At 46.1% G+C, this 9,333-nt stretch overlaps 1 long non-coding RNA gene across 1 annotated transcript; it reads right to left on the bottom strand.

Annotated features, from left to right (window-relative positions):
- Positions 1–6,033: 6,033 nt before the first annotated feature.
- Positions 6,034–7,065, bottom strand: LOC143668858 (uncharacterized). The gene is made up of 2 exons (XR_013168591.1): positions 6,832–7,065; positions 6,034–6,630 (listed from the first exon to the last, which is right to left on the bottom strand). It is a non-coding gene; the product is annotated as an uncharacterized LOC143668858 (long non-coding RNA).
- Between the last annotated feature and the right edge of the window lie 2,268 nt (positions 7,066–9,333).

Below are 9,333 nucleotides of genomic sequence, written 5' to 3'. Positions count from 1 at the left end.
CCATTTTCTTAAGCTGAGAAAGCATTTACCTCTGTCACATTATCTATGAGATGGAAAGTTCTACAAGAGTTGTGTTGCTCACCCGTGGATTCCCAGAACCTACAGTACCTGACATGCATATAGGAAGTGCTCCATAAATATTTGTCGAATGACTCGCGTGCTGCCAGGCCTTCCTATCAGATATGGTTGTATTCTAAGTGCAAGGGCCACTGCCAAGCAGTTCAACTCTTTGCACTCATTTGGTGTAGTCACTTGTCACGTGACAGGTTTGTAGCTTATCTGTGCTACAAGTTATCTTGGTGTTTAACCTGTGTTAGAAACTCAGTCCACAAAAAATTATTTTTCAGGGTTTCTTCTTCAAGACTGCCGTGTTTTCAGGATTTTCTAAGTGACCAGGAAGTGATTTCAGTACATATTGTTACTTTGACCAGGACTTTGACATTACTGACATTTCATAAAGTCAAAACAATTAGAGTCGTTCATGTTCACTTTTCTGGATAACCTGGGCTGATAATCATTCTATCAGGAAAAAAGAAACCACGTGTTAGTTTACCAGGGCACTTAGTAAGCGGATTGGTTAAACCGGCATGGGAGACCTGAGAAGTCACAAAGGGAGCACTGGGGTCAGGATGGGAACCGCACTCAGTGCCACTGCCCTGGGAGCGGGGAGCCGAGGGCGGGGAGGGCGTGTGGGCTCTGGCAGCCCGGAGGGGTGGGGAACCCGCCCGTCTCCCCCAGCGCCCCCGCCGCCGAGCCCGCAGGGCGACCGAGTGCAGCGGGCGGACTTGGGAGTTAGGAAGATTTCACTGAATAAGCCGCCCCGCAATGACACGGGCCGTTTTCGAGTCTGCCACGCTGATGCGTTTACCTCCGGAGCCATGTGCTGTGGACAGCACGTCTGCATCCAAGGATAAACTCCGCTCCTTAGGCTCGGCTTCTGGGAAAGGCCTCTTGCTTCAAGATGTAACTGGCTAATTCAAAAAGTAATATTAAAATATATGGCAATGCCTTACTGTGAATGAAACAGATATAAAGAATCTGATTAACTCAGATTCCAAATTTGGAGCAAATCCGAACCGGGATCTCTACTTCAAGAAATAAATGGTAAAGTTGGCAAAGTAGTTTGATCTTTTCTTGACATGTACCTAATAAGCTTGGATATCTGCTTTTTCAAAAGATTAGAAGATGAAAATTAAGAGGGGGCACAGGAGAAACCATTACAGTATAAACCAATGGACAGCTAAAAGGAAAGACAGAAAATAATCAAGGAGAGAAACAGGAAAAAAAAATCCAAAACCTTAAAAAATACAGCTGACTCCAGTCCTATTCAGGATTAAACAGTTTTACGTGGTTATATATATATATAGTTTATGTTCTAGTTTGCTAGCTGCTGGAATTCAATATACCAGAAACAGAATGGCTTTTAAAAAGGGGAATTTAATAAGTTGCTAGTTTACAGTTCTAAGGCCAAGAAAATGTCCCAATTACAAGTCTATAGAAATGTCCAATCTAAGGCATCCAAGGAAAGATACCTTGGTTCAAGAAGGCCAATAAAGTTCAGGGTTTCTCTCTCAAGTGAGAAGGCCCATGGTGAACACAGTCAGGGTTTCTCTCTCATCTGGAAGTGCGCATGGCAAGCAAGACATCATCTGCTAGCTTTCTCTCCTGGCTTCCTGTTTCATGAAGCTCCCTGGGAGGCGTTTTCCTTCTTCATCTCCCAAGGTCACTGGCCCATGGACTCTCTGCTTTGTGGTGCTGCAGCATTCTCTGCTCTCTGTGAGTCTCCTTCATTCTCCAAAATTTTTCCTCTTTCATAGGACTCTAGAAACTAATCAAGACCCACCCAAATAGGTAGAGACACGTCATCACCTAATCCAGTTTAACAACCACTCTTGATTAAATCACATCTCCAGGGAGATGATCTGATTACAGTTTCAAACATACAGTATTGAATAGGGATTATTCTACCTTTATGAAATGGGATTTTGATTAAAACATGGCTTTTCTAGGGGACATACATCCTTTTAAACCAGCACAGTTTATATTAAACACAATTGCACATATAAGGGGGAAAGGAGAGAGAAAGAGGGAGAGACAAAGCACCTTGCTTGAAAGACATATTAAACTGCCAGCTTCCATAGAGGGTAATTTGGCACATTTATCAAAACTTACAAATGCACAAACCCTTTAGTCCAATGATTTCACTCCTAGGAATGTATCCTACATTTATAATACATGTGCAAAATGATGTATGTACAAGATGAATGATTCATTACAGCATTGTTTATAATCGAAAGAGCTTGAAACAAATCAGTAAACCCATCAACAGGAATAAAGAAATTATAGTATAGGCATATATGGAACACTATGCAGATGCTAAGAAAAATAAAAGGGAATTTTTGTACAATTATAGAAAGGTCTCCAAAGTATTAAGTGAAAAAAACAAGGCATGAAATCTTATGTAGAACATGCTACCATCTGTGTAAAATATGGGCACAAAAATAATATACGTCTATTTCTTTGCATCAAACATTAAATATCCCTGGAAAGATACACACACAAAAAAAACTAGTAAAATTGGTTGTCTATGGGGAAAGGAGCTGGATAGCTGGGGGTCAGAGGTGGGAGGGAAAATTTTAGCTATATATTTAAACTTTAACCACATGAATATATTGCCATTTAAAAGTTTTTAATTTAGAAAAAGAAAAATGTGGATATTCCAGATTTTAATATATACAAATTACTGTAAATGGCTTCTGGTCTTATGAGAGTAGCTATCAATAGAAAATAAATTACTCTAAACTGGTTTTAAAATCTTGATAATTAGTAATATTATATCAGAGAACATAAGCTAAAATTAAGGCTACTTCCTATTTACTGACTTTCTAATTCTGTACTCTTATGATCATTTTAATGTAATTATCCTTAATATGAAAATCATGATTAAAGTATAATTGTATTTTTGATCGATCATGCTATGGGAACAAATGTAATCACAACTTGACATTTTAAGTGTTAGTTCCAAATGACAAATTTTAGTCGGTAAAGCTGTTATTCTAGAAATGTAATCATGAGCTACCATGAGCTCCACAGCGCCCCCCTGGTGTATCCTTGTTTCAAAATCATTTAATTTCTGGGACAGTACCTCGTTCATATGAATAGGCAGCAATTTTAAAGTCCTGCAGTAAACAACCTAACCAAATTTGCTTATTAATCCTTATTATGATTTTTAGAGTACATTTCAAAATGCGGTATCATTTCTTGGGGTTCCCACTATCCATATTTTAGCTGGATTAAAATTTTCTATAGCAGTTGACACTGCTGTCAGACAATAGTTACGTCTGGTTGTTTTAAAAATTTACTGTAAAATGTATACAGTTTGTGATAAGGAAAAATTAGAAAAGTTTTAATTAGTCTATAAATTTTTTCATTATTAAGAACTCTGTATTTCAAGGCTGCCTAAAGCAAGGTACTATAGTATGAAAATGGCATAGGAGAACCTCTGTGCACAAAAACAGAATCCTATTTGTAGGATATTGGGAAGTTAGAAATCAGCAGAACAAAATTATCAGAGACATTCTTGACTAATGTTCTAAGTTGCTAGCTGCCAGAATGCAACACACCAGAGACGAATTGGCTTTTAATAAAAGGGGATTTATTTAGTTATAGTTCTTAAGAGGAAAGAGTTATAGTTCTAACTTTCAACTGAGGTTCTTTCTTACGTGGGAAGGCTCAGGTGATCTCTGCTGGCCTTCTCTCCAGGCCTCTGGGTTCCAACAACTTTCCCCGGGGTGATTCCTTTCTGCATTTCCAAAGGCCTGGGCTGAGCTGTGAGCACTGAGATGAGGTATGCTGAGCTGCTTGGGCTGTACCACATTGAACTCTCTTATTTAAGCACCAGCCAATTATATCAAACATTGTAGTAGCCATGCCTCCTAGCTGACTGCAGATGTAACCAGTGACAGATGAGCTTCACATGCCATTGACTTATACCCACAGCAATATAACTAGGTACCTTCACCTGGCCAAGCTGACACCTGAACCTAGCTACCACAACTACTAAGGATAATAATAAGTATATACTTTGGCACTACTAACAGATGTTCTATTTAGTATGTAAAAATGTTTAATAGCTCCCAAGAGATTAAATTAAGTGAAGCTCACAGAAAAGCGCCAGAGAAGCTGAGAGGAAGCCACTGAAGCCAGAAACAAGAAGCAATGAAATCTGGGAAAGAAAGACCAACTGAGGCTGCCAAGTGACTTGCTATCTGACAGAAGAGCCTAAGCTTGCTGACAGCCAGTCTTCAGAGAAGATTCCTAGGGGACTTTGATGGGGAAGAGGTAGCGTTCACATTGAAATTCTACCTTGCTCTCCCACTCATCTTCTCCTCCTCCCCAGGCTGCCATTGTCTTCTTCCAAGTCAGAGCACTGAAGCAGGATGAGCAAAGGCTAAAAAGGATCTTGCTTGATTGATGCAGTTGGAGTCTGGGATGGTGATTCAGGGCACACAAACAGCAACACATACAAATGCAGAAGACAGCTTCACATCAGCTCTCACCTGGAAGAGAGGCCCTGACCTGGAATACCACAATATGTGTCCACAGGCCAACAGAGGTGAGGAAGCTGTAGAAGATAAGTATAAAGCTAGCAGAGGTTGGTTCATGAGGTTATGGAAAGAAGTAATCTCCATAACATCAAAGTGCATGGTCAAGCAGCAAGTGCTGATACAGAAGCCACAGCAAATTATTCAGAAGATCCAGCTAAGAGAACTGATGAAGGTGCCTACAGTAAACAGTGGATTTTTAATGTAGATAAAACAGCCTAGTATTTGAAGTAAATGTCAACTAGGACTTTCATAGCTGCAGAGAAGTCAATGCCCAGCTTGCTTCAAAGTGTCAAAGGACAGAATGACTCTCTTGCTAGAGGCTAATGCAGTTTGTGACTTAAAGTTGAAGCCAGTGCTCATTTATCATTCCAAAATGATAAATGATCAGGGCCCTTAAGAATTATGCTCAATCTATTCTGTCTTTGCTCTATAAAGGAGCAACAAATCCTGAATGACAGCACATCCGTTTACAATATAGTTTACTGAATATTTTAAGCCCACTGTTGAGACCTACTGCTCAGAAAAAAAGAGTACTTTCAAAGTATTACTGCTCATTCACAATGCACCTGGTCGCCTACGAATTCAGATGGAGATGTCCATTGAGATTAATATTGTTTTCATGCCTGCTAACACAACATCCAATCTATAGCCCATGGGTCAAGGAGTCATTTTGATATTTAAATCTTGTTTTTTAAGACATGTATTTCATAAGGCTATAGTGCCCATAGTGATTCCTCTGAAAGATCAGGGCAAAGTCAATTGAAAATGCTGGAAAGAATTCAGCATTCTAGATGCCAGTAAGAACCCTTGTGACTCATGGGAGGAGGTTAAAACACCAACATTAACAAGAGTTTGGAAGAAGTTGATTACAACCTTGAGGGGTGCAAGACTTCAGGGGAGGAAGTAGTTGCAGCTGTAGTGGAAATTGCATGAGAACCAGAATTAGAAATGGAGTCTAAAGATGTGACTGCATTGCTGCAATCTCCCGATAAAACCCACGAGAACATTCACAGTTTTGACTGCTGTTCAAATGATATTCAAGTTAGTGTTTAATATTTGGAATTGAAGAACTTTGCTATCTGAATTTAAACATTTGTTCCTTGTTGCATTGATTTTAAATGGTTTATGAAACTTACTGCCCACACACAGGTTTTGCAATGATTATTTGGATATTTATTTACATATGCCTGTGGTTAAGCTAACTAAGCTGTCCAGTTTTGGTGGTTCTAAGTGTATTGCTTTATGTTTTAAACAAAAATATTTTTTAAAAACCTGAATGAATGAGGAGTTGTTTTTTATGGAGGAGCAAAGTAAGTTATTTCTTGAGATGGAATTTCCTCTTGGTGAAGATGCTGTGAACATTGTTGAAGTGACAACAAAGGATTTAGAATATTACATAAAGTTAATTGATAAAGCAGCAGCACGGTTTGAGAGGACTGACTTTAATACTGAAAGAAGTTCTACTCTGGGTAAAATGTTATCCAACAGCATCACATGTTACAGAGAAATCTTTTGTGAAAGGAAGAGGGAATCAATGAACAAACTTCATTGTTGTCTTATTTTAAGAAACTGCCACATTCACCCCAACCTCCAGCAATCCCCCGCCCCGTGAGTCACCAGCCGTCAACATCAAGGTAAGGTCCTCCACCAGCAAACAGATTACAACCCGTTGCAGGGTTAGATGAGGCTTAGCACTTTCTAGCAGTAAAGTTTTTTGTTTTGTTTTGCACATGGTACTCTTCATTGAGACGCTCAGTGGAGACATCTATAAACCGAGCACTTTTATTATATAAAAAGGCACTTTTTATAAGGCACGTTTATAAGCACTTTTATTATATAATAGTATAATAATATAATAATATAAGTGCTTATATATTATAAGCACTTTTATTATATAAAAAGGCACTTTTATTATATAAAAAGGGGGGTGAGAGTTCCATTCACTCCTTTGTGACCACAACTGGGGTGTGAATTCGGAGCTTTTAGGCATATGTAGCTTTTATATATCTTCATGATCCGTTTCCTTTAAAAAAAAAAGAATGCCTTTTTTGATACAACGTTGAGTATCAAAGGGAAAAGGAAGTAAACTTCAGCTACTCGGATGGGAAGCACTTCAAAGTGGCAAAGCTAAACAACTTTAATCCACTTTATCCTAATATACCATGGTGCTCTTAAACTACTTTGTCTTTCTCTTTCATAATGGAGGTCTAAGTTGAAATCTTACACTTATTAGTGAGATTGGTCGGCTATCAGCTGTGTGGCCCCTGGAATCCTGAGAGTGGGAGCTGTGTCTGTGTGGGTTCCATTCTTCCCCAGCATGCAGGGCAGCGTTCCTGGTGCCACCAGGTACTCAAAGAATGACACTCATCGAGCAAATTAGCTTCTGGTCTGCCTGAAAATGAGGGTGGGGGAGAGGGCAGAGAATGTGGGGGAGAGGGGAGAGGAGAGAGAGGGTGGGGGAAAGGGGATAGGGGAGAGAGGGTGGGGAGAGGGGAGGAGGGTGGGGGAGAGGGAGAGAGGGAGGGGGAGAGGGGAGAGGGGAGAGAGGGAGGGGGAGAGGGGAGAGGGGAGAGAGGGTGGGGGAGAGGGGAGAGGGGAGAGGAGAGAGAGGGTGGGGGTGAGGGGAGAAGGGGGAAAGACGGTGGGAGACAGGGGAGAGGGGAGAGAGGGTGGGGGGTGAGGGGAGAGGGGAGAGAGGGTGGGGGAGAGGGGAGAGGGGGGAGAGGGGAGAGGGGAGAGAGGGTGGGGGAGAGGGGAGAAGGGGGAAAGACGGTGGGAGACAGGGGAGAGGGGGAGAGGGTGGGGGAGAGGAGAGAGGAGGAAAGCGTGGGGGAGAGGGGAGAGAGGGTGGGAGAGAGGGGAGAGGGGTGGGGGAGAGGGGAGACAGGAGAGAGGGTGGGAGAGAGGGGAGAGGGGGAGAGGGGGAGAGAGGGGAGAGAGTATGGGGAGAGGGCACAGGGAGAGAGGGTGGGGGAGAGGAGAGAGAGGGTGGGGGAGAGGAGAGAGAGGGTGGGAGAGAGGGGAGAGGGGAGACAGGGTGGGGGAGAGGGGAGAGAGGGTGGGGGAGAGGGGAGAGAGGGTGGGGGAGAGGAGAGAGAGGGTGGGGGAGAGGAGAGAGAGGGTGGGAGAGAGGGAGAGAGGGTGGGGGAGGGGGAGAGAGGGTGGGGGAGGGGGATAGGGAGAGAAGGTGGGGGAGAGGGGAGAGGGGAGAAGGGAGAGAGGGTGGGAGAGAGGGGAGAGGGGGAGAGTGTGTGTGAGAGGGGAGAGGGGAGAGAGGGTGGGGGAGAGGGAGAGGAGAGAGAGGGTGGGGGAGAGGGGAGAGGGAAGAGAGGTTGGGGGAGAGGGGAGAGGGGAGAGAGGGTGGGGGAGAGGGGAGAGGCGAGAGAGGGTGGGGGAGAGGCGAGAGAGGGTGGGGGAGAGGGGAGAGGGAAGAGAGGTTGGGGGAGAGGGGAGAGGGGAGAGAGGGTGGGGGAGAGGGGAGAGGGGAGAGAGGGTGGGGGAGAGGGGAGAGAGGGTGGCGGAGAGGGGAGAGAGGGTGGGGGAAAGGTGAGAGAGGGTGGGAGAAAGGGGAGAGAGGGTGGGAGAGCAGAGAAGGGAGGGAGGGTGGGGGAGAGGGGAGAGAGGGTGGGGGAGAGGGGAGAGAGGGTGGAGGAGAGCGGAGAGGGGAGAGAGGATAGAGGAGAAGGAAGAGAGGGTGGGGGAAAGGGGACAGTGGGTGGGGGAGAGGGTCGAGACGGTGGGGGAGACGGGAGAGTGGGTGGGGGAAAGGGTAGAGAGGGTGGGGGAGAGGGGAGAGGGGAGAGAGGGTGGGGGAGAGGGGAGAGGGGAAAGAGGGTAGGGGAGAGGGGAGCGGGGAGAGAGGATGGGAGAGAGGAGAGAGGGTGGAGGAGAGGGGAGAGAGGATGGGGGAGAGGGGAGAGGGGAGAGAGGGTGGGGGAGAGGGGAGAGATGGTGGGGGAGATGGAGAGAGGGTAGGGGAGAGGGAAGAGAGGATGGGGAAGATTGGAGACAGGGTGGGGTAGAGGGAAGAGAGGGTAGGGGAGAGGGAGAGAGGGTGGGGGGGATGGGAGAGAGGGTGGGGGATAGGGGAGAGAGTGTGGGGGAGAGGGTGGGGAGAGGGGAGACAGCTGGGATAGAGGGAAGATGGGAGAGAGGGTAGGGGAGAGGGAGAGAGGGTGGGGGAGATGGGAGAGAGGGTGGGGGATAGGGGAGAGAGGGTGGGGGATAGGGGAGAGAGGGTGGGGGAGAGGGTGGGGAGAGGGGAGACAGCTGGGATAGAGGGAAGAGGGGAGAGAGGGTGGGGGAGATGGGAGAGAGGGTGGGGGATAGGGGAGAGAGGGTGGGGGATAGGGTGGGGAGAGGGGAGACAGCTGGGGTAGAGGGGAGAGGGCAGAGAGGGTCAGGGAGAGGGGAGAGAGGGTGGGAGAGAGGAGAGAGAGGGTGGAGGAGAGGGGAGAGAGGAGAGAGGGTGGGGGAGAGGGGAGAGGGAAGAGAGGTTGGGGGAGAGGGGAGAGGGGAGAGAGGGTGGGGGAGAGGGGAGAGGAGAGAGAGGGTGGGGGAGAGGGGAGAGAGGGTGGGGGAGAGGGCACAGGGGAGAGGGTGGGGGAGAGGAGAGAGAAGGTGGGGGAGAGGGGAGAGAGGGTGGGATAGAGGGAGAGAGGGTGGCGGAGAGGAAAGAGAGGAGTGGGGACAGGTTAGAGGGGAGAGAGGTCGGAGAGTAGAGAGG

Source organism: Tamandua tetradactyla, chromosome 25, assembly GCF_023851605.1.
Source record: "Tamandua tetradactyla isolate mTamTet1 chromosome 25, mTamTet1.pri, whole genome shotgun sequence".
In the NCBI taxonomy this organism is placed as follows: domain Eukaryota; kingdom Metazoa; phylum Chordata; class Mammalia; order Pilosa; family Myrmecophagidae; genus Tamandua; species Tamandua tetradactyla.
The sequence above is the reverse complement of the archived record's forward strand: the minus strand, read 5'-3'. Positions and strand labels throughout refer to the sequence as shown.